Genomic DNA, 26,101 nt, shown 5'->3' with positions numbered 1-26,101 from the left:
TGATGCAAATATTATAAACACTTTTTAAAAATATATAATTAATCCCCATGTCAAAACCTGGACAAATATTCACTAAAATTTGGTTCTTCTCTTTTTTCTGAGCACATATCTATTTCCCAGCTTCTTTTGAAGTTAAATTGCGGCAAAAAGACTGAGCATTAAGAGAATGTGAATGAAAATGGTAGGCTCCATATCCAGATCTTACCTAAAATATTTTCCACATTTTCTCTTTCCACTGTTTTGGTACATATGGTCACAATAACTTTGAAAGTTATGAATTGAAGATGGTAGAGTCGAATACAGAGAGAGTTGAGGTCTCTAAGTTATTACTTGGAGGAAAGCCATTCACTAATAACAACACCCATTTTGCATATTTTTGGGAATAAGTAATAAACTTCTACCGTGTTTGAGCCATTAAACATTTTGGGTTTATTTGTTACTGTAGATAGCATTGCCTTAACTAATATATGATCTTTAATACAATGCATTAAAAATTCTTGTAATGCCAAATATCTTAGCTAAAAGCTAATAAGTCACATTAAATACTGAAAAAGTACAAAAATTAAAGCAGAATTTTAGTTGAAAGAATCATTAGATAAATTTGCCTGGTACTGAAATCAATGGTGGTGAGGAAGCAGGGAAATTTCCCACTACTTTTAGAGAGAGAAAATAGTTTAGTTAAGAGGATTTCAAATGGAAAAAAAAAAAAAAAAAAACTAAAGTTAATAACTAGATAAAAAGATTTCAAATATATTTAAATTCTATCTTACAGACAAATAAAGGGGAGTAAGAAGGAGGGAAGAAGTCAAGGAATGGAGAAGACATAAGAGACAAATACAAAGAAATTGGAATGGAGACACAGACAAGTTATGAGTAAAACTTCTATTCTAATGATCATGCCACTTTAGCCCACCTTTGCCCACAGCAGGCCTTTTCTAAGAAGATTTTCCTTGGCTTTAGCTTCTTGTTTGGAAATTAAGCCAGAAGTCTTCACCATAGTTTGTTCCCATGAGACCTTGGCATCACATCTACAGATAATTAGATCCAGAATTTGAGCCACTTGAAGCATAGGTACCCATTCACATGCTATTCATGGGCAATGACATAACCTGATAAGAGAACTTCATCTAATCCAGGTATTCTAACCCTGGTTTATAGCTGCCAAACCACTAATATCTTATTCTTGGGACGTTTGAATTTAAGACAGGGAAAGTTCAGCAATCCTATCAAGATTGGTAGAATTAGAAACATTGTCTCCTTATGGCAGGATACCAGATCAGAAACAATGTACATCACTGAGTCATCTTCTGTCCTGACAAATGGGGTGGTTCCTATTCTACTTTATACTCCATATGTCCTTAAAATAACTTTCCATTACCTGAAGTAAGGCAAACATATCTCTATGCCTTGTTAACCAAAACAACTACTAAAATATCCATTTCAGCATTTAAAAATGCTAAATGATCTTTAGAGTGAAAGCTGGGATTTTTAACTTGGACTGTTATTATATAATGTAAACAATATGACTTATATGGAATACTTCCCTCAAAATGAAATGGATGTCAATAAAAAAATGGGTTTATGCTTCATGTGTGCCATATTCCATACAATAAAAACTCCCAAGAGTTATCTCCAAGTAGCACCTCTTCCCTGAACTTTAGACTTATATATACAACTACCTATTTCACAACTCAATTCACATATACATTAAACATCCCAAACTGACTATATCTCAAACTGAACTCAAATCTCTTCTACTCAAGATTATTCCTACCACAAGTTCCCCATCTCAATGAATAAAAACCGCATACGTCTAGTTGCTTAAGACAAAAGCCTGAAATCCATGATTCCTCTCACACCAACCACAGCCAATTTTCCAGTAAGACCTATTTGCTTCACTTTCAAATATATCCAGAATCTGACCACCTCTAATCACCTCCAGTGCTACCACCCTGCTTCAAGCCATCATTGTCTCCTACATGAATTTATGCATTAGCCTCCTTATTAATGTCCAAAATTTAATACTTTTCTTTTCACAATATCATTTTTTGCAGAGTAGCCAGAAGATAAGTTGGTCCAGAATGATGTATTTGCTTCTCCTGGTCAAGTACAAAAATAAATGCTAGATATAAAGAGACTTATAAAGGGAACTGGGATAGGCGGAAAGAGGAAGCAACCCAGTTAGCATTGAATCATGGTATCTTAATATACCCCCTTATCCAATAGAAGAAGGTAACCCAGTCCAAGTTTTTCCAGCCCCAATAGATACATATGTTTGTCTCCCTAATCGAAAGGAACTCCACCAATAATGCACAGAGAGTTTGGTAGCACTAGTATGAGGAAATTATGAGGAATTTGGTGGAAATAAGTGCCAAAAAGAAAATCTTTCCTTTCCCATCAGGCTTGAACTTTCCCTCCTCCATCAGGAGACACCAAACAATTGGGAGGCACTGAAATGACACCTCTTGATGCAACTGGTCCAGCCTCAGAAGTTCTTTCTCCCTGAGGTCCAGAGACCCTTGCCCTCAAACTAGATATTCTAGGTGTGTTGACCTGGAGAAAGTATCTTCTTCTCCTCAGCACCAACAGAAATCAATGGGAGCTTTTCAGCACCAGATAAATAAAGCAAATAAAAATAAAAGCACAAAGGTCCTGGAAATTTAATTATCACAGGAATCAGTCCACAAAAGTAGGCCAGGACTTGTGGGCTAAACCTAAATGGGATAATTGCGTGCTAAAAATGATTTTCATAGAACCCAGAGGTTCGTAACATAATGGACAAAATGTACAGGATGCAATAAAAAATTATCTGTCAAACCAACTAAGAAAATCAAAATTTGAATGGGAAAAATAAGCTGGCATCAATATCAAATTAACCAGATGTTGGAATTATCTGATAGGGATTTTGAAGTAGCTACCATAAAATGTTCCAATAGTCAAATACAAAATTTCATGAAATTTATGAAAAAAATAGAAAATCTCAATGAAGAAATAGAAGTTATAAAAATGAACCTAATGAAAATTATAGATGAAAAGATACAATAAATTAAAAACCAGTTGGATGATGAACTTAGAGTAAAACAAGAGCTAACAAGAAATAGAATTAATAAACTTTGGGGCATATTAATAGAATTTACCCAATAAGAAGAACAGACGGAATTTAAAAAGAGGACTGAAAAAATTGAACATAGTATCAGAAACCTATAGGACATTAACAAAATGTCCAATATTTGTATCATTGAAGCCCAATAAAGAGAGAAAAAAAGATAATGGAACTCAAGAATTTTTAAAGAAATATGCCAGATAATTGGTGAAAGACCATCAAATTTAAGAGATTCAGGCAACCTCAAGAAAATGTGCAACATGGCACCAAAATTAAACTTCTGAAAATTAAAGGCAACCAAAGTCTTGAAGGTAGTGAGATAATCAACACCTGATGCATAGAGGAACACCAAATTAGACTGATTAAATTTTTCATCAGAAACTATGGAAATAAAACAGATGTGGCACAACAAGTTCTGAAGTAAAGGAACTTTCAAAAGGAAATTCTACGTCTGACAAAACTATCCCTTGGGAATAAAGTAGGAATAGACATTTTCACATAAGGGAAAACTAAAGGAGTTTGCTGCTAGTAGACTTCTCCTTAAACAACGGCAAGAGGAAGTTCTTAAGACAGAAAGAAATAATAGAAGGAATCTTAGATAATCAGAATAAAGGAAAAATAATATAAATATATGTATAGACAATGGATTACAATTCTCTTTATGAATTTTGTAAATCGTATCTGATGACCGAAACAAAAATGTAACACTCTCTGATTCTCAAAGGCCCATATAACCTTGTGCCCCTGTCGCATTATCACTTACCCTTCCCACATTGTCTTCCTACCACTCTTCATGATATTCACTTACTCCACTCACATTGACCTCCTTACTTTTTTCTCAAATATATCAGGCATGCTCCTGTCTTATGATTTTGGAACTCACAGTCCCTTATGCTTGGAATGCTCTTCCTTTAAACATCCACATGGTCTTTGCTTAAAAGTCACTTATTCAGTGAGTTTTTCCTGAAATTTTCTTTAAATTCATCTCCTATTTCTAGTCCTCTGTATCCTCATTTCATGCTTTTGATTCCCTTGCAAGAATGACATTTTCATGAACACAGAGATTATTGTTTTCTTTATATTTGGTTTAGAAGTACCCAAAGTAGTGTGTTACAAAGAGTAGAGACTTATATGTTTGCATGAATTAATAAATTAGTTAGCAAATTCAAGACATTTTTTTCTCTTGGGTACTCTGAGAATGACATAATGCCACATTTTGAAAAGCATTCAGGTCACCATTTTTTTAAGACTGAGAGATATATTATCAAAGTCTAGAGGGCATAAGCAAAGGGAAAGAATTTAAAACTATAAATGTTTTTCAACTCATGATCTTTTCACTTTCCAACCTGCTGATTTAATTAGTTATGTACTGATCACCTACTACACATTATTTTATATAAAAGGTCATTTAATATTTGCAATAGCTTATAAAGTAAACATTGTCATTTTCTTTATTCTAAGATGCTACAGATTGAAAATTTCCCTATTAATTTAATAAACACTTGTTAGAAGAAAGAAAAAGTTAGAAAGGCAGGCAGAAAGTAAATATAGCCAGGAACCTAAAGAAAATATACATATAGATTGTAGGATACTTTTCATTTTCAGAAGCTTGATTTCAGAAATTGATTGTTACATTTGAGGCAATAGGTTATTAGTTCCTTTTCACAGTCAAATGAACTGAATATCAGAGAGGTTAAGTAATAACCTTGAATCAAATAGCCATATAAATAGTATAAATTAAATACAGTACTACTTGATTCCAAAGCCTGTACTGTTTCCATTGTACTTCCCTGTCTCTGCTCAGAGGTTATCCCAGTGTTGCTCAAGCAGGTTGTTACCAGTCCATAAAGATGTTTTAGAGGGTGGGTGATACTGTAATAACTTAGAAATACCACTGGTATTTACAAGACAGGGCCCAATAAGACTAAACACTCATACAATGCATCAAACCAGTTCCATTTTAACAAAAACTACACCAGGAAAAAGTCAGATGATGAGTTATTAACATCTACTGATAGCCCACCACATGCTAGTGCTAGGCTGTGAATAGTGTTGCAAATATGAAAAAGACACTATTCATCCTCTCAGGAAACTCACTGGCTAGTGAGAGATACATAATTGTCTCCCATACAGCATAAGTAATTTATCAAAATTATGGAAAATTGTATAAGGATCAGAAAAAGAGTAAGGATAATTCAAGAAAGACTCCCTGGAGGACATGGAATTTGAGTTGGGTCTTGAAAAACAAGTATAATGTTAAAAAAAGAAAAACACATGTATATATATATATATATAAAACATGTATATATGTATATGTATACATAACTTTATTTTGAAATGACTAATAATTGTACATATTCATGAGTACAGTGTGATATTTCAATATTTATATACAATGTGTTATCATCATATACCTCATCTGAAATACTTATTGTTTGGGGAACACTCAAAATCCTCCCTAATATGTATTTCAAAATATGCAGTTATTTGTTATCAGCAATAATTATGCTATTAAGTGCGACTTTCTAAATTAGAGAAAGGGAAGTGTATACTTCAGTCGCAAAAGGCAGCATATATGAAGGCATTAGATGTAGAAGGAAATGTCTGTAAAACTAGTTATAGGTACTATCTGATGTTACAGCCCTAGTGCTTAGTTGCATTCATATTCAGCCTCTGCTAGTTATTAGTTATAAATGCAAAGGAAAACTACCTAACCTGCGTCTGCCTCACTTTCCTGCTATATAAAATTGGAATAGAATCTCGTAGGATTGGTGGGAGAATACATGTATTAAAGCACATGAAATATTTAGAATGGTATCAAGTACAAAATTATAATCCTTCAGTTTACATTAACTTGGTTATTTGAAAAACAGACTTGTTTGTTTTTTTGTTTATACTCTGTTCCAGCATGGATTTAAGATAAATGCCTGATAAATATACATATTAGATAGATAGATGGGTAGAAATAGATACAGATGTATAGCTATAGAGAGAGGTATTATAATTTTGGGAAACTTTATGATTTCCAGTTTAAAAAGCTTGAGTTGTGATACGTAAAATATAAAGGTAGGGCATAGATCAGGTCATAAACATCACTGTATTTATACCTGATATAATATTTTATCTTATATAAGAAATGGGGAATAATAGGTGGATCTTAAACAGAGGGTTAGCATCATCTGATTTGTGTCCTTAGACGGACTACTCTTGAGTCTCCTGTGAAAGATGGACTGGAGAGGAAACACTGCAATCAGGGACACCACCAGAAAATGGTTAAAAAGTTCCATGATAGAAGTGATAATATCTAAGTTAAGAAAGTGTTAGAGTGACAGAAAATGAGATAGATTTGTGAAAGAATCACTATCTACAAGACTTGGTTATTGATTGATTGGGTATAAGTGGGATTGGAAAAGTGTGAAGGAAGAGTGGCACTTAACAACTTAGATCTAGAAATCTCCTGACTCTTGTCCAGTGCTCTTACCATTTCTCTAAGTTATTTACTTTTCCCTGCTGCTGCTATTAGCTTGTGTTGGACCTCTTCCATGGCACAGGAGCCTGCTCTTTTAGTGGAGTATCCTGTGTATTCTGCTTGTCTCCATTATTATACTAAGGGGCTCTAAACTGAGAGTAAAACTTCTATCTTTCCTTTATGTCCAGAGATGCTCATTTATAGAGCCATTCCTGGAGGTTGGCCATCCCCTACACAGGAGCTCCTATGGCCCTTGGGTGGCCTGGACATGGGCACAGGAATTGAGGAAGGTGCCTAGAGCCCTCTGTTGTTTAATGCACAGTTCTCTGGGATTCACTTCTGAGTCTCCGTGGGAAATCTTCACAAATACTATGATTCCAGCCACCCTGGGGGCTTTGCCCAAGCAGAGAGTGCTCTTGGCTGAGCCTGCACTCCTTCCATTTCTAAACTTTGTGTATTTCAAGGGAAATCTGATCTGGACCCTTCTGATTCATTTACACTTAAATCATCCAAGGGCTCTGTTGTAAGAGTGAACTCAGCTCCAAAAATGTCTTATAAGCTTTGGTTATAAAACTCCCTAAGATTTTGTGAGCTAGAGTTTTTTTTAACTCCCCTTTTCTTTGAAACAAGATGTTGTGACTTTGCCAAGAGTAAATGGATTTCCAACCTCAAAGGGGTCATGTTTGGTTCAAGAGTCAGAAATCATGAAGCTCAAAGGCCCAAATGCATTCTTCAAGATTTGGCAATAATGAACCCCAGGAGGATGGGATAAAATGATAAATATAGGAGAAGCTGGGTGAGGGGGTGACAGGAAGCATACATTCTACCCTTTTGGCTCAATGCCCAAAAGCCTTAGGATTTTTGTCCCTTAACTGAGAAATGTGACCATGAGGCAGCACACTCCTATAAGGCACCAGCAAATTAGACAGACAATTCCCATTTTGAACAAGTGCCTGAAAATTTAGAGTGCTTTTTACAATCTTTCCTTTCACTTAGTTCTGCAACAGCTTTGTGAGCTATGAACAATCATCCCCATTTTTCAGCAGAACAGAATGAGTCTAAAGAGAGGTGAGGTGATATATTCAAGGCATTGGCATTGAACTTATAGTAAAATTAGTAATTCTTTTAAATTAACTCATATTGCATTAGTATTGGAGAAATAAGAGGTGGCAACTTGCTGTTGTGCTGGCACATACCTGTAATCCTGGCAATTTGGGAAGTTGAGCAGTAGGATCCCAAGTTTGAGGCCAACATAAGCAACTTAGCAAGACCCTGTCTTAACAAAAGGTAGGAGATGGGGACATAGCTCATAAGTAAAGTGCCTCTGGATTTAATTCCCAATCAACCGCTCCCTGCCCCCCGCCCAAAACAGGAAAAAACAATAACAATGATATAACAACTTACCTTGTTCTGCTGCCAGACATGAAACAACAATGACAGAGTTCCTATCCAGGGAGTTCTCTTTGAAGCTTCCCTGCTAAGAGTTGTCCCTCATCCTGTTGGAGCCCCATGGAAAGTTTACCCATGCACCTTTTACCTTTTGTTTTCCAGTTTTCTGTGTATTTATCTTATAATATTCCTTCTCATTATTCTTCACACTTCCCTGAAATATGAACATCTCAAAGGCTGAAATGTGTGCTACTCATTTTGGGGCTCAGTGTGTAGTTCAGTGTCAGACACCGGATGGGGTAATCTCTTAATAAGTGTTGAATTATGTGTGGAAGGTGGATCTGCGAGCATGTGCAGGCTTGCATGTGTGCAAATGATTGGGTATGAGATACATGCATTTTAGAGGCATATATATCTTGATAGGGGTAAGTGGTATTGATGTGCACTGGAAAAGTGAAAAGTTATAAATGCATGTACTGTGTGTGCACTGGAAAGGTGCAATTCTGTGAGTGGTTTAGAAGTGAGGTCTGTCTAAATTTTACTCTGGAACTACATAGGAAAGGAGATTATGCTTGTTGAAAAAATTCATTGACAAGTGCATGGCTTTTATGGCTACAGCTCAGCACTGAAGGTTACAAAGTCCAGAACTAAAGGCATTCTAACATGTCTTCCGGTACTGTACCACAGGGGAATGGGTCACAAATCCAGGAATCAGAAAAAAAAATGAAGTCAGAAAAGTTCACAGTTGAAGCCCTCAACTTCCCCTTTCTGTGGCCTTTTGTGCCCTTTCTCTCCACACCCAGCCCTTAGGGCCCTCAAGTTAGGGCAGGTCTCCTTTGAACAAGGAAGATGTATGTTAAGTAGGGTTGAGCAAGAGAACCACAAGGCCTTCCTTTCAGAACCTAAGTCTCCCAGGGTCTTCTTGGCTGCCTGCTGCCACCATTCATATAATCCAGGAGCATGTAGAGATTTTCTAAAACCTCTGTACTCTGGTACATACATCAATTGGACTGGAAGATAGAATCCATTAAACAGAAATGTCCTTCTTTCTGCATAACTAAATCTATAAATGTATTTGTGATTGGACCTAGTTTTTACACCTTCTATTACAATGAGGATATTATTCTCTTATATGAGGCCAATTTTTCTACCTACATTTTAGATCCCAAACCCTCTCATTTTTTCAATGACATCATCTCGATTTCCATTCTTGCCCCCTCCTACATTTTTTTTCTAATGGATCATCCTACAAACATGCTGTAGTATCTCTCCATTACAAAAACTTTCTTCCTTGATCTCACAGTCCCCTTTATTTACCTCTGTGGCTATTTCTGTGTTCAACTTGAAGAAACTTTAAAAAGGGTCATTTAGAAATACTGTCCTTTTCTTTCATCTGTAAGTCACTCCAAACTGGATTCTGTTAAAAATACTTAGCCATAAAGAATGGAATTGAGGAATTTACTGCTAAATGGATGGAATTGGAGAACATCATGCTAATTAAAACAAATCAGACTCAGAAAATCAATTGTTGAATTTTTTTCCCATATGTGGATGTTGTAAAAAATAAGGCAAAAGTGGGAGGAATCCCATGAAAATAAAAGAGAGATCAGTGGAATTGAGTAACGGGGTTGAAGGGGAGGGAGGAGGGACAGGAAAAGGGAAGATCAGTAGAATGAATCTGTTAAAACTTTCCTATGTACATATATAAATATACCACAGTGAACTTCACCTTTATGCTATTATAATGCATTGATTAAAATATATATAAATAAATAGAAAAAAGAAAAAATGAAATTACAGTACATAATGTAGAAGAGTTGGACAATTTTCTGTGTTGCCCAATCATATACTTCCATGTAATACAAAAAAAATATTTGCCATTCTGGTAGAAATAACTAGCCAAATGCAAAATGGGCCCTTTCTATAATGTTCCTATTTTTTTTTTTTAAACTGGAGTAGAACAGAGATTTTGAATATGCATCCTTAAGTATGCTTTTGTTGAACACATTTATCCATTTTGTTAAATGGTTTTTTATGAGTTTGGGGGATTGCATAGAATCCCAGCTCTGCCAACTTAGTTTGGCCAAATTATTCATCTCCCTTGGCCATATTTTCTTCATCTTGTATGTGGCAAAAATAATAGTCCCTGCCTTACAGATCACTGTGAGAATGAAATGACATAACATGTAGAGCACTTTTCATGTTAATATTAATTAAAAAATAAAGTCTGCTTATTATAAATACTCTCATTCAGATCATCAATGATCTTCATGTTGTCAAATCCAATGGATATTTTTTGACATCAAATTTCCTGTCACAACTTTTAAATTTTGATCACTTTATTTTCTAAAATTATATTGCTATAGAACACTTACCATGAAATTTATTTTACAATATATTATTGTTTACTATAAGTACAATGCTGTCCAGCAGATCTATGGAATTTATTCATTTTGCTAAACTGAAACTTTAACTTTATGCCTGATGATTAGCAACTTCCTGTTTCTGCCCTCCCATGGTGACCTCCATTTTATTTTTTGATTCTATGGTTATTTAAGTAACTCTGATAAATGGAATCATTCAATATCTATGGGACTGGCTTTTTCATTTAGTATAATGCTCACAAGATTCATCCATATTGTTGCATATTTCAGAATTTGTTTCTTCTCTAAAGGGTAAATAGAATTACATTGTACATATAGAACAACCTTTTAAAAAGTCTATTCATCTGTAGATCAACATGTTGGTTGTTTCCATATCTTAGCAATTATGAATTGTACTGAAGTGAAATAGGAGTAGTGTTACTCATTAAGGTCCTGATTTCAGGACTGGGGATATAGCTCAGTTGGTAGAGTATGTTCCTTGCATGCATAAGGCTCTGGGTTCAATCCCCAGCACCACAAACACACACACACACAAACACACACAAAACCCCACAAGATCTCGATTTCAATTTTTTCAGATAAAAACTTGCATAAGTGGAATTATTGGATTTTTTTTTTTTTTTGTATTGGGGATTGAACCCAGAGACACACTAAACCACCGAGATGCATCCCCAGCCTTTAATTTTTTTTTTTTTAATTTTGAGGCAGGATCTTGCTAAGTTGCTTAGGGTCTCATTAAATTGCTGAGGCTGACTTTGAACTTGAGATCCTTTTGCCTCAGCCTCCAGAGCTGCTGGGATTATAGGCATGTGCCACTGTGCCTTGCTGAATTTTTAATTTTTTGAGAAACCTCCACCCTGTTTTCTTTAGTGTTTGTACCATTTTCCAGTCTATCAACAGAGTTCAAGGGTTCCATTGTCCCACATCCTCTCCTATATTTGTTTACCTTTTGTGTATGGCTAATCTCACATATCATAATGTCTTCCAGATTCACCATTTTTGTCACAAATGACAAAAATTCCTTATTTTTTTAAGCCAAATAGTATTCCTTTGTGTATATGTTCCATATATTTTTTATCCATTGATATACTGATGGATACTTAGGTTGATTCTATTGGCTATTGTGAATAATGCTGCAATGATGATGGAAATGCAGATATAGCTTTAACATGTTGATTTCATTTTCTTTGGATATATATATCTAGTAATGAGATTGCTATATCATATGTATTATGTGGTTGTTTTAGTTTTAAATTTTTGAGGAAACCTCCATATTGTCTTCCACAATGGTTATATTATCTAATTTTATTCCTTTGCATGTGGTTTTCTTGTTAGCCATACATCGTTTGTTGAAGTACCTATACTTTTTCCAATTTTTTAAAATATTTATTTTTTTAGTTTTTTTAGGTGAACACAATATCTTTATTTTACATTTATGTGATGCTGAGAATCGAACCTAGTGCCTCACACATGCTAGGCGAGCGCACTACCACTTGAGCCACATCCCCAGCCCCTACTTTTTCCAATTTTTATTGCTACCACATTTGTTGAAGATCAGTTAATCTTATATGCATGGATTAATTTCTAGGCTTTGTGTTATGTTCCATTGGCCTATATCCCTGCCTTCTGCCAATATTATTCTGTTTTTTAAAATGATTTTTTTTTGGTACCATGGATTGAACTCAGGGGAACTAGACCATTGAGTCACATCCCCAGCCTATTTGGTATTTTGTTTAGAGACAGGGTCTCACTAAGTTGCTTAACAACAACTTGCTTTTGCTGAGGCTGACTTTGAACTCACGATCCTTCTGTCTCAGCCTCTGGAGCCACTTTCATGCTGGTTTGCTAATTTGTATCTTTGTAAAATATTTTACATCAAGAAGTGGACACTTCTTAACTCTATGAGGACAGCATTATCTTCATAACAAAGCCAGAAAAACCCATCACAGGAAAAAAACCTACTGCTCAGTATCCTTAGTGAAATTACATACAAAAATTCTTTAAAAAGAATCTACCCTGCTTTGTGAGGATCATCAATATCCATGTTGGATTTATCCCTGGCATACAAAGGTGGTTCAACATGAAAATTAATATCATATGCCATGTTAACAGTATGAAATCTAAAAATCATGTGGTGATCTCAATAGATGAATAAAAAAGAATTTGACAAGTTTCAATACACTTTTATGATACAAACTCTATAAAAATTAAAAATAGTGGGACATTACCTCAACAAAATAAAATAATATTTTACAAACACACAGCAAACATCATACTCAAGGGTGAAAACCAAACTTTTCCTCTAAGATGAGGAATAAGATTAGGATGTCCACTCCCATCACGCCTATTCAACGTAGTACTGAATGTCCTAGTCAGAGAAACCAGCAAGAAAATAAATCACGAAATAAAAGGCATCAAAATCAGAAAAGAACATGGAAAATCATTTGCTTGTATGTGACATGCTTTCAAATGTAGACTACTTTAAAGATTCCACCAAAATTGTTATGACAAACAAAGATAATTTCAGGATCAAAATCAACATAGAAAAGTCGTTTTTATTCTCTCTTTTTTTAAATACACCAATGACAAGCCATACCAAAAAAGAAATTAGGGAAACAATCCCATTTACAACAACATTAAAAAGAATGAAATGCTTAAGTATAAAGTTAACCAAGAAGCTGAAAGGGATGTATATTGAAAGCTACAAATTAATAAAAAAATAAAGAGTATACAAACCAAGAGGTCTTACATCCCATGACCATCTACTGGACAAATTAATATTTAAATATCCTGGGTCTGGGGTTGTGGCTCAGAGGTAACACACTTGCCTATCACACTGCGAGACTTTGGGTTTGATCCTTAGCACCACATAAAAATAATTAAATAAAATAAAGGTATTGTGTCTAAGTACAAATAAAAAAAATAAATATTTAAAAAAATATGTAAATGTCCTTACTAACTAAACAGATCTGCAGATTTGATACCTTTGCTATCAAAATATCAAATGGAAATTTTATAGAAATAGAAAGAAAGTTTTAAAATTCATATTGAACCACACAGGACCATGATTTACCAAAACAATTTTGAGGAAGTACAACTCCATTGTTTTTTCGTTGTTTCTTCTTTCACCTTCCATGATGCTGCATTATCTTGGTTTTCTTTAACTTTCAATTATTGTTCCTTAGAATTATTCTTAGCATATTGGTTCTCCTTAAACTCTGGGCTAATACAGAACATGTACATGAATCTGCTTCTTTTGTTTCTTCCTAGTTGATGATTTCCATGGTTTCAAGATTCATCTGCATTTGCAACTCACAAATATATATATCTTCAAATTTAACTTTGCCCTGAGATCCAGATTTAAATATTTCACTAAGTACTTGTCACCTAAATATAGATATCTCAAAGACATCTCATATACAAACCTGGCAAAATAAAATCTCAATCCCCTCCCTAAACCTGTTCTGCAAAGTATTCATCATCAGAGTAAATAGCACATATCTATCTATTTGTGTAAGCTAAAGAAATATATTTCATCCTTTAATGCTCTCTTTTCCTCATCTCAAACATCCAGTCCTTTAGCATGTTCTATTCATTGTACCTCCAAATATAAAGTTCAAATCACTCCAATTCTCTGTGTATCCATTTTCATTATATCTTTTATCTGGATTACTGCAATGGCTTTCATCCATCTTTTAGTTTGGCCCACTCCTCCTCAAAAAGTCCACTCTCAACAGAGTAGGATGTAAAACAGACATCAAACTTTGGTGTAAAACACTTTAAAATATCTGAACATATTTGCCGCAGTCCAGCTGCAGCAAAATAGCCGGGGGGTGACGAACAACTTGTGTACGTTGATACAGCAGGAGTAGGAGCCATTTATTGCAGGACAGGAGCAGTATTTATACATTCCACACAGCTTATCTAATTAGCATAAACTAGATACAGCAGTCAACCAATCAGGAATCTCCACACTTAATGGCTTGCTTTTGTTACTTCTCAAACCACTCCCTCTGGCATTTTGCCAGGCACCATCCAGACTTGTTTACGAACTCTAACATTCCCCTGGCAAAATGCCAGGTGTTATTTTGACTTGTTTACAGACTCTAACACATATTCAAAATAAAATCAGAATTCCTCATTAAGGTCTCTGACCTACTTCTTAAATATCTTCCCATCCTACTCTATAACATTCACTGCTACAGCCAAAATGTTCTCCTGACATTTCTGACATGTCTAGAAAGCTTTTTACCCTTGATATTTACTATTCTTGGAATGCTATTCCTCCACCTTAGCATGGTTGACTCCTTTTCATCCAAATGTCCCATCTTATATGTACTCCTTAGAATAAGGCTTCTCTGGGATATTTATTTAAAATCTTAGCTCAGCCTCCACCATGACTGCCTCTCATATCACTCTTTATTTCCTTCATAGTCGTTACTGTAATGTATGTATGCTACCATTTTAATATGTCCCTGAGAAGCTGATGCATTGGAATATTAATCTTTATATTTATATATTAATGGTATTTAGAGGTGGGGCCTTTGGAAGCAATTAAGATTATATGAAATCACGAGGGAGGGTTGGGACCACTTGATAGAACTGATGGATTTTTAAGAAAAGCAAGAGACTGGAGCTAGCACACACGTGGTGTCTTATCATATGTTATGGTTTAGATATGAAATGTCCCCCAAAAGCTCATGTGTGAGAAAATGAAAGAATATTCGGAGATAAAATGATTAGATTGTAAGTGGTATAGCTTAATCAGTAGATGAATTCATTGATATGGATTACCAGCATGGTAACTATAGGAAGACAGGGTGTGGCTGGAAGAAGTAGGTCAATAGGGGCATGCCTTTGGGATTAATATTTTGTGCCTGGTGAGCACAGCTCCCTATCTACTTACTGGTTGTCATGCCCTTAGCTGCTTTCTTCTATCCTGCTCTTCTGCCATGATCTTCTGTATTACTTTATGAATATATGGAGTTGACCCACAGTGGACTGAAACTCTGAAAGTGTGAGCCAAAATAAATTTTTCTTTTTGGGTCTTTTGGTCACAGACATGCAAAGCTAACTAAAATCTATTATGCCTTCTATCATGTTATCATACAACAGGAAAGTTCTCAGCAGGGGCCAGGACCATGCTTTGGAACTTCTCAGTATCCAGAGCCATGAACTAAGTGAATGTCTATTCTTTATAAAATTTTGATTGGCACATAATAATTATACATATTCGTGTAATACAAGATACTGTTTTGATACATGTTGACACTGTGCAATGATCAAATTCTATCATTTCAGCACACATTTGTGCATTATGTAATTATCAAATAGCATATCCATCATTTCAAATATTATCATTTTTTGTAGTAACATTCAAAGAGAGGATTCAAAATCCTCTCTTCCAGTTATGTTGCTTATTTTTTCCTCCAAATATTTCATTATTTATAAAACAATATAAGTGACAAAGATGTGGGAAGAGCAACATAAATTTACACATCACAAATAATATTTTAAAATATTTTTATTAGTGTATTATAGTTCTGCATAATAGTGGGGTTCATTTTGACATGATCATACATGCATTAAATATAATTTGCTTCACTTCACTCCCTAGTTCTATGTCTTTATCTCGCTTTCTCCAACCCATTGTTCTCCTCACTCTGTTATACTGGTCTTCTATTATTTATTGCTTTTTACTTGACACATTATAGATATACATAAAGGTAAAATTCAATGTGGTATATTCATATGCATACATAGCATAATTTGGTCAATTTCATTCTGTATTTCCTCCTTTTTTCCATTCATCCCCTTAATCTTCTATGCCCTTCTTCTACTCCCTTCTATTTTCTATTTTTATGATATATCTCACCCCCTTTTTGCTTATATTGTTCTAACTTCCACATATGAGAGAAGACATTTGACCTTTGACTTTCTGAATAGCTTATTTTATTTACCATGATTTTGTCCACATCCATATATTTCTCAGCACAGGCCAAAATATCACTCATTTTTATGGCTGGGTAAAACTCTTTTGTGTATATATCCATATTTTCTTTATGCATTCATCTGTCAATGGGTACCCAGTCTGTTTCTATAACTTGTCTCCTTTGAACTGTACTGCTATAAACTTTTAAGATCCTGTGCCATTATATTATGCTGATTTTAGTTATTTTGGATAAATACCAATGAGTGGTATAGCTGGGTGATATGGTGATTCCATTCCTAGTCTTGAAGAATAATGCTTTCCAATGTGGTTGTACCAAATTTATGCCCTTCCAGCAATGTGTAAGTGTACCCTTTTCTGCACATCTTCACCAACATGTATTATTATTTGTAATTTTATTTTATATCTGATTTAGATTATATGTTAAGTACACCTTGGATTTCAGACTTTTAAGTTGTTGCTGGTGTGTAAGTTAGAACTTATGGAGCTATTGGAATGAAATTAATGTATTTCACATGTAAGGTCATGCATGTTTGGAGCCATGATTTATGGCCTAAATATTTTGAATCCTCAAAATTGGAATTAGTACCCATATGAAAGAGATCCCTGAGATCTATCCTGACCCATCTACCATGTGAGGACACAACAATAAAGATGACCATTTATGGTCTAGTAAGCAAACTTCATCAGGCACCAAATTTTCTAGCATCTTGTCCTTGCACTTTCTAGTATTTAGAACTGTGAGAAATGAATTTCTATTGTTTATAAGTCACCCAGTCTATCATATTTTTAACAGCTCAAGCAGAGTGAGACAGTGTCAATAGATATTTGCCCACCTACTTCCAGAAAAAGCCTTGGTTTTTTCACACTTCAGGGCACCATATTTACTTGGACATCCAAACACATATTTTTAGCATTCCTGTGCATGAGAGTCACACTCACAGAATCACAGTCTCAGATAGAGGGGACTTTGGAGTCCAACTGAGTATATGACCTCATTATAGAGGGAAAATTAAGTCAAAATAAGAAAAGTACCTTGTCCACAGGAAGTTAGAGGAAATACAGAAAGACTGTGGTAGTTGAAGATTTAAGGATTGCCTACTGCTTGGAGGATTAAGTTTAAGTTGGGGTAGGTGAGTATTGAGAATGTTGGGCTTGAAGATAGCCAGAACACCAGAGTATCAAAGTAGTTATAGAGATATTGCTACCTAGATGGAAGAATCAAGCAAATCACATAATTAATCCATTCAACCTACCTCATATTCAATAAGCATTAACTGAGACTTAAATGCTATTCTAGTGTTATGTTGTGATATGTGAGGCACACACAAAAAAAAAAACCAGCATAAACTCTGTTCCCTGGGAGTTCATAATTCATAAGACCATACAAAATCTATATGCAACAATGATGTTATAGAAAAGAAAGTGACCATATTTTAAAGTTCTGATGTGAATTAACTTACACATATAGGTTGGTCAAAAAAAAGTCTTCAGAGTAGAGATGCCATTTTAATTGAGTTTTAATGGGTGAATAGGGTTTTGACATGCATAAAAAAGCATTCCATGCAAAAGAAACAGCATTGAAAAATGAAAGAAAGAAAATGTATTAAGTTTGGTAGTTTGGCTAAAGCATAGGACTTTAGAGAAAATATTTGGACTTTGTTTTTCTATAACTGATTAGAACAAATAAAAATGTAAGTATAAAAAAGAAATAAACCTAATAACTATTATCTATATATCAATTTATTTCATACTCATGACATCCCTTTCAGATAGGTAACATAATTGCTTATGCTTTACAGATGAGGAAATTGAGGCTCAGAGATGGTAATTTACCTGATGTCTCACAGGTAAAAACAGTGGTGAAATTAGAATCTGAACCAAGGAGGATAGTTTTATATAACATGTCTTTAACAGATGATAAATGTCTGCACTGCACTTTGAGCTAGAGGGCCAATCAGAGAGTGTTCAATAATGAATTGTATCAAACTAAATTAGCATTTTGGTAGCTTTCCCTCGTAACTAGATGAGGTTGGATTGGAGGGAAATTGGAAATAGTTTGATAATTAGGAGGTTGCAGTAATGTGGGTAGCCTCAATAAGGCAAATGGAAGAAAAGATGAAAACAAATAGATGAGCTTGTGAGACAATTAAGTATTCAATAGAGACTCAAGTTTGAATGATAGATTGAAGATTAATACATTAAGGCCAACGCAGTTGAAGTCTTCAAAGTCTCTGTATGTAAAATCATTTTTTTATAGACTGCACTCTTCATTTTCTTCAGAATTTAGGCAAACAAACTCGGAAGTCCAGGACAGAAATAGTTTACACTCCAGATATGATGGGTTTTTTTCTCCATTTGCTTTCCTACATCCATTCTATATACCCTCCACCAGGTTGCTAGTGTCCTGGGACTCTCACTACTATGGACTGCATTGCCTAGGATCCCCTGTTTTTTCACTTCTGTTTTGGAAAAAATCTATATATTATGTTAGAAGCCTAATATAATAGCATCTGCTGCTATTTATTATGCATTTAGTACATAGTCCTAATTAGATACTAGATACTTTCTATATACTGTCACATTAATCACACAAATTTTTGTAAGTTGTTTTGGTTTGTATGTGAGTTGCCCCCCAAGAGTTCACATGTGAGAAAATGCAACAAGTTTTGGAGAAAAAAATGAGTGTGTTATGGCCTTAACATAATGAAAGAATTAATCTCTCATGGGATTAACTGAGTGGTAACTGGAGGTGGGTAGGATGTGGCTAGAGGAAGTGGTTCATTGGGGGTGTGGCTATGGGCTATATATTGTGTATCTAGAGAGTGGAGTCTCTCTCTCTCTCTCTCTCTCTCTCTCTCTCTCTCTCTTTTCTGATCATCATGTGAGCTGCTTCCCTCAGCCACACTCTTCCGCCATGATGTCCAGTCTCACCTTGATCCCCAAGGAATGAAGTCTGCTGTCTATGGCTTTAGACCTCTGAAACTATGAGCCCCCAAATAAATTTTCCTCCTCTACTGTTGCTCTGGTTGGGTACATTTAGTCACAACGGCACAAAAGCTGACTAAAATATAAGGTAAATATTATAATCTATTTTACTTATGTGGGATCTGAGTCTCAGATAATTCTTCCAGCTAGAAAGAGTCTGGTTTGAATGTGTCTCTCAAATTTCATGTGATGGAGACTTAATCTCAATGCAACAGTGTTGAGAGTTTGGATCTTTGAGAGGTGACTGGATCTTTGATAGGTGATTGGTAATGGGTGTTTGGGATTAAATTACCATGGAACTAGATTTTTGATTGCAAAAGTAGGTTTGTATCTGGGAGGGTGGTGCACACCTGTACTTACAGAAACTTGGGAGGCTGAGGCAGGAGGATCTCAAGTTAAAGGTCACTCTCAGCAACTTAGTGAGGCCCTAAGCAACTTAATGAGACCCTATCTCAAAATTAATAATGAAAAGGAATTGGGATGTAGCTTAGTGGTAATGTACCTCTGGGCTCAATTCTCACTCCCGCCCCCCCAGTAGATTTGTTACAACAGTGATTTCGGCCCTCAGTTGAGCTCTTGCCCTTTTTCACTCTCTCACGTTTTACCATAGGATGCCACAGAAAGAACACTCTTGCCAGATTCCGACACCTTAATTTTGGACTTCCCAGCCTCCAGAACTGTGAGGAATAAATTTATTTTCTTTAAATATCATCCAGTATGTGGTATTCTGTTGTAGCAACAGAAAACAGATTATGGCAATTGCGAAATCATTATTTAAATTAACATTAAATCACTCTTTCAACCCACACACTTTCTACTACCTTGCATAGCAAATTACAGTATGTAAGTATGGATGACAACACAAATCTGAGCCAACAATTCTGGACTTCAGTTCTGGAACTGCTGAGTGAGATCAAACAAGTAATTTAAACACTGTAAGCTTCATTTACCTCACTGAAGGAGTGAAAATGGTACTATATACTTAAATAGGGTTTTAAAAAATCTTTTTAAATATTTATTTATTTTAGTTGTACACAGTGCCTTTATTTTTATTTATTTATTTTTATGTGGTGCTGAGAATCGGACCCAGGGCCTTGGATGCACCAGGCGAGTGCTCTACCACTGAGCCACAACCCCAGCCCCCCTTAAATGGGTTTTATTTAGCTAAAGATCAACAGAAACAAAATAAATGCATGTCATATGCAAAGCACAAGGCATAAAACACACCCATGGGTTTAAGATAATTAGGATGTAGTAAAGACTCTGAGTTCCTAGCCCCTTCCATGGGTTTAGAGTCTGGTGATTTTCTATTTTTTTCTTTTATCCCTGTGTATTAGTCATCTTTTCGCCACTGTGACCAAAATACCTAAGAACAACTTAAAGGAGGAAAAGTTTATTTTGGCTCACAGTTTCAGAGGTTGCCTGACTCAATTGCTCTGGGCCAAAGGTGAGGCAAAATATCATGGTGGAAAGGTATGGTGGAGGAAAGCCACTCACCTCATGGGAACCAAGAAGCAGAGAGAATGAAAAGAGCCAGGGACAATGTATAATCCCTAAGGGCACAGCCATAGTGACCTACTTATTTTAGCCATGCCTCACTTGCCTACCATTACCACTCAGTAATCAATTTCAGTGATCACACAATCAAGTGAATTAATGCACTGATTTTGTTTTGTTTCACTTCAATGGGTGTATTTTTTTATATGTGTGTATGTGTGTGTTTGTGTGTGTGTGTTAGGTCAAATGTAAAGTGTATATTATAGTTATAGGGTATGAGCATTTGAAGATAATTTATCTTGGGAACTCTACTGAATTATGTTTTTAAACCATGTCTTAATAGATGAAGGAAGAGTAGTATATAAGCAGCTATAACACAAAGGGAATAATTACAAATTTAATATAGTGACCTAGCATAAATCTTTCAAAGCACACAGGAGAGTGTTATTAGCCTGGAGATAGGTTTGACCTCAACCTTGAGAAATAAGTAGGGGCATCCTGGAGAAAGGTGGTCAGGGGTAGAAGATGAGGGCAGCATTCTTGCCATCAGGGCAGAATGATATGAGATTATACAGAGCATGAGGAACAGGTGATGGATCTCATGAGAACCTGCATAATTTTTCTGTGATATCCCACTTGGAACCTAAGGCTATGTCAGAGATGTTCTTATCACAGCAATCAATAAAAAATCCTTTCTTTTCTCATGTTCCTGTGTGTTTCCCTGGCCCTGTAATAGAGGATTATGAGAGGAGAGGATACAGTCCTGCCTTCAGAAACCTCATACCAACCCTTGTGGTTGACAACAGACCTCTCCAGTAGGTACAAAAGCAGGGTATTACATTTCAAGGACACAAACTTAAACCCCAAATGATTGCTTCACTTAAACCACAATGATTGCTTTACTTAAATCTCAATGGTTGCTTTACTTTCTTTGTGTAAATTCAGCCTTGTTGCTGAAGAGATATAGAGATTATGGATATGAAGGTGGAGCCAGACTCATATGCCCTCCCATTAGGAGAAGCCATGTGGTGACCTGGATATCTCCAGTCTCAAGAACCAGGAGACACAGACTCTAGGGGATTTGGGAAAACACTTTTGGAGTTGGGTCCTGGTTAATTTATCCTATCGCCCTGAATCTGAGTTTCATCAAATACATGAGCTGTTATTTATTGAAGACTTGCTATCTACCAGGTAGTGTTCTAATTTACTTTCCTACATTTTCTCAATGAATCTGTACAATGATCCATTTAATAGATGAGAAATATTGGTGATTTTACAGATGATAAAGTGGTGACATGGAGGAGTTAAGAGGCCCAAGTTATACAACACTAGATAGAGGGTTTGAACCAAGATGAGCTACAAAGAGGATGGAAATTCTTTATCTGGATGCAGATTGAACCCAACCATGTTTATTACAGGGAATTAAACACGTTTGGCCAATATGTAAGGTGGACCTGGTAATAATGTATTTGTATGAAAGACATGGAGGAACTTCCCGAGAAGTCACATTCCAAGAGAAAAGATACTAAATATCCCCCCTTTATTGGTGGAAAGGATATCATTTTCCTATTTCCACACAGTAGTGCCAAATATATACTTTATTGTTATCTAAATGGCAAGTTTTTTTTTTATTTTTATTTTTATGATACAGCTTATGTGGTTACAAAATTATATTTTTTCATATTATTATAAGATATATACTGTTTTCTATAACATCATAGCATACAGAAATGTGTATCAAAATAATTTGTTAGAGGGTGGGAGGGGCAAGGATGGTTTATGAGGTTAGAAATAATGGTAGAATATCATGGACATTATTATCAATAGTACATGTATAAAGACACGGATTTGTGTAAATATACTTTGTATACAACCAGAGACATGAAAAAATGTGCTATATATGTGTAATAAGAATTGTAATGCTGTCTGCCATCACATATAAATAAAAAATAATTTAAAAAATTTTAAAAAAGAAGACAGTTTTGGCCTATTCACAAAACATTCCTTGAGCCTTTAACATAATACCACAACATCTAGAGATTGAAGAAATTTCTAGTTAAAATTTTTGGCTGTTAACACTATTCAGAGAGCCATGGTAGCAATATTTGCAATCATGAAACATTTGCAGTTAGGTGACTTCACTAAATGATGTTGGAGGGAAAGAGAAGAAGAATGGTAGTTTGCTACATAACTGAGAATAGAGGTATTTATAAACTGGTATGAAACTATTTTAACATTTGTGTGTGTGAATTGGTACAGTGTTGCTAAAAGGGCATGAGTTTAAGTGTCCAGATGATGTAATCAATAGAGGTAAGTGCCCTCTGCAGAGGAAGATAAGGAAAAGAGTGATTCTAGGAGAGCTAATATAGAATAATTAGCACAATGGAAGTGCAAACCTTTTCATCCTAGAACTCCTGATCTGTTTGATCTGAGGTGGAGGAATAAAAAGAGAAAATAGTTTATAGAAGGGTTTTATGGAAGTGCTGCATATTTTTTGGCCAAGTCTTAGTCACACAATGACACCTAACCATAAGAGAAGGTTTAAAATGTAGAAAAGATATGTGATCAAGAGGAAAATAAAATATTTTTGGTGAACAGCTATCCAGTCCCTGGCATAGCAGCCTTCTCAATAAATTACATGTACTATCTAGTCCAGTGATACATGTATAACCATGTTTACAGCAGGAGAATTCACAATATCCAAGTTATAGAACCAGCACATTTGCCTATCAATAGCTGAATGAATAAAGAAAATGTGGCATATATATAAATGGAGTTTTATTCAGTTATAAAGAAGAATGAAATTATCTCATTTGCTGGAACAAGAGAACAATATACCAACTGAAACAAGACAGACTCAAAGTCAAGGATTGAAAGTTTAATATGCAGAATCTAAAGAAATAAAAAAAATAAAGGGGATCTCCAATAATTGTTCTGAGCTGAGTACTATTATTATCCCCATAGTACACATGACTAAACTGAGAAAATTCAGAAATTTGATCAAGATCAATCAGCTAGTACATGGTGTTATGGTGTGAATACAACATATTCCTCCAAAGCTCCTCCTGTGTTCATGCAGGAATGCTGAAAGTTGAAATGATTGGATTGTGAAAGCCATAATCTAATCAGTCCATAGTAATTAGAAAGGACTGAATGATAACTTAAGGAGACGGATCACTGGGGGATGCCCACGTTAAAGTTGTATCTTTCCTAAGACTTCTTTACTCTTCTCTCTAGAATTTCCAATGTCATTTAAAATGAGTTATGAAAGTTGTTGATCTTTGCTTTATTCCCAAAGATGAAAGCATCTAATCTTTCCTTAAAGTATGAGGTTAGTTGGAGGATTATGGAACTATTCTTTATCACATTCTAGCCAGTGCTATTCTTGTTGAGAGTTTTTATTATGAGACAGTTTTAGATTTTGTTAAATGCCTTTTCTGCATTCATTGATATCATCATACACTATTTTTCTTTATTCTCTTGATATGGTGCATCACACTTATTAACTTTTAAAAATTCAACCAACCTTGGCTGCCAGTAATGAATCCATTTGGTCACATTGTTGTATGTAGTTAGTTTATATTTTTATGTACATTATTGTCTACATTCACGAGAAATATAGCCGTGTGGTCTCCCTTCCTCCCTTCTTTCTTCCTTTCCATTCATTTCCCCTTCCTTCCTTTCTTCCTCCCTTCCTTCCTTCCTTCTTCCCTTTTTAACTTACTTTTTTATACATTATCTGTCTAATTTTGGTATCAGTGTAATTCAGGACTCATAAAGTAAGTTGAACTATGTTTTCCAGTCTTCTATTTTTTGGAAAAGTATATGAAGAATTATTTCTCATTCTTTTTCATTGTTTGCTAATAATTTTACAGTGTAACCACCTATATGAGGAGATTTTTGCTTTCAGAGATTTTAAATTATTAAATTAAATTAATTTAATAATTGTACAGCATTGAAAATACCTACTTCATCTTTGTAGAGATTTTATAGTTTGTTATTTTCAAGAAGTTGATTCACTATTTTCTAAGCTGTCAAATATTCAAATGGTGCTTTATTCATAACATTTCCTTATCATACTTTTAATAGTTGCAATATATATACTGATATTGCCTGTTTCATTCCTAATATTGATGACTTAGTCTTCTTTTTTAAGTTTGTCAGTCTTGTTAGAAGTTTAGTGATTTTATTGATGTTTTTCCAAAAAAACTTTTTTTATACCTTTGATTTTGTCTATTGGTTTCCCAACTTTAATTTCATTGGTTTCCTTTCTTTATTATTATACTTTTTCTCTTTTCCCTAGGTTCTTCATATAGGATTTAGGTTAGTGCTTTGAGACTTTATATTGTTTCTAATGTAGGCATTTATCATTTTGAATCTTCTCAGCATTGACATGTGCACATCACACACATTTTTAAAATTTTTATTTATTTATTTTACATGAGCTCTCTTATTATTATTATTATGTGATTTTGGTGTCAACATCACACACATTTTGTTATGTTGTATTTTTATTTTAAATCATTCCACTATATTTGTTATGTCCTTTGAGACTTTCTTTTACATCTATGGATTGTGCAGAAGTATGCTATTTATGCTTACATAACTTCCTCTTGTCTTTCTATTATTCATTTTTAGTTTGCTTTTATGCAGATCAGAAAACAATTTCTTACAAGTTCAAGTCTATTATATCTTTGAGGTTTTTGTTGTGGTGAGATATATGGTCTATATTAGGGAATATTACATGGGAGCTTGAAAAAAGCATATTCTGCTAATTTGGGGTAGATTCTTCTCAATATGTCCATAACATCCTGCTGATTGTGTTGTTCAGAACTGTTTTTGCTGGCTTTATTCTCTATCATTTCTATCAGTTCCTTAGAGGGGTTTTGAAGTTTCAATTATAAGCGTGGATTTGTCTATCTCTCCTTTCAGCTCTATAAGGTGTTGTTTCATTTTTCTTGAGGATCTGCTGTTTGAGGTACACATATCTATGATAATTTATCTGCCTTGTGACCAATCATTTTATCTTTTTTATTATTATGTAAGACTATTCATTGTTTCTATTCATTTTCTTTACTTTGAAGATGAGATAACAGGTATTGCTGGATATCACTTCAGCTGCTCCTGCTTTTATACAATTAATGTCTGGTATATCTCGTTCCATTCTTTTATACTTGACTTACATATTTCTTTGTTTTCATTGATTTTTTTAGTAAAGAGCAAAGAATTAGGTCATGTTTTTAAACTAGTATGAAAATCTTTGTCTTTAAATTAGTATATGTAGGCCATTTCCATTTTCTGTTATCACATTTCTTATTCCC

This window comes from Marmota flaviventris, chromosome X, assembly GCF_047511675.1.
Source record: "Marmota flaviventris isolate mMarFla1 chromosome X, mMarFla1.hap1, whole genome shotgun sequence".
Classification (NCBI taxonomy): Eukaryota; Metazoa; Chordata; class Mammalia; order Rodentia; family Sciuridae; genus Marmota; species Marmota flaviventris.
Note: the sequence above shows the minus strand (reverse complement) of the source record.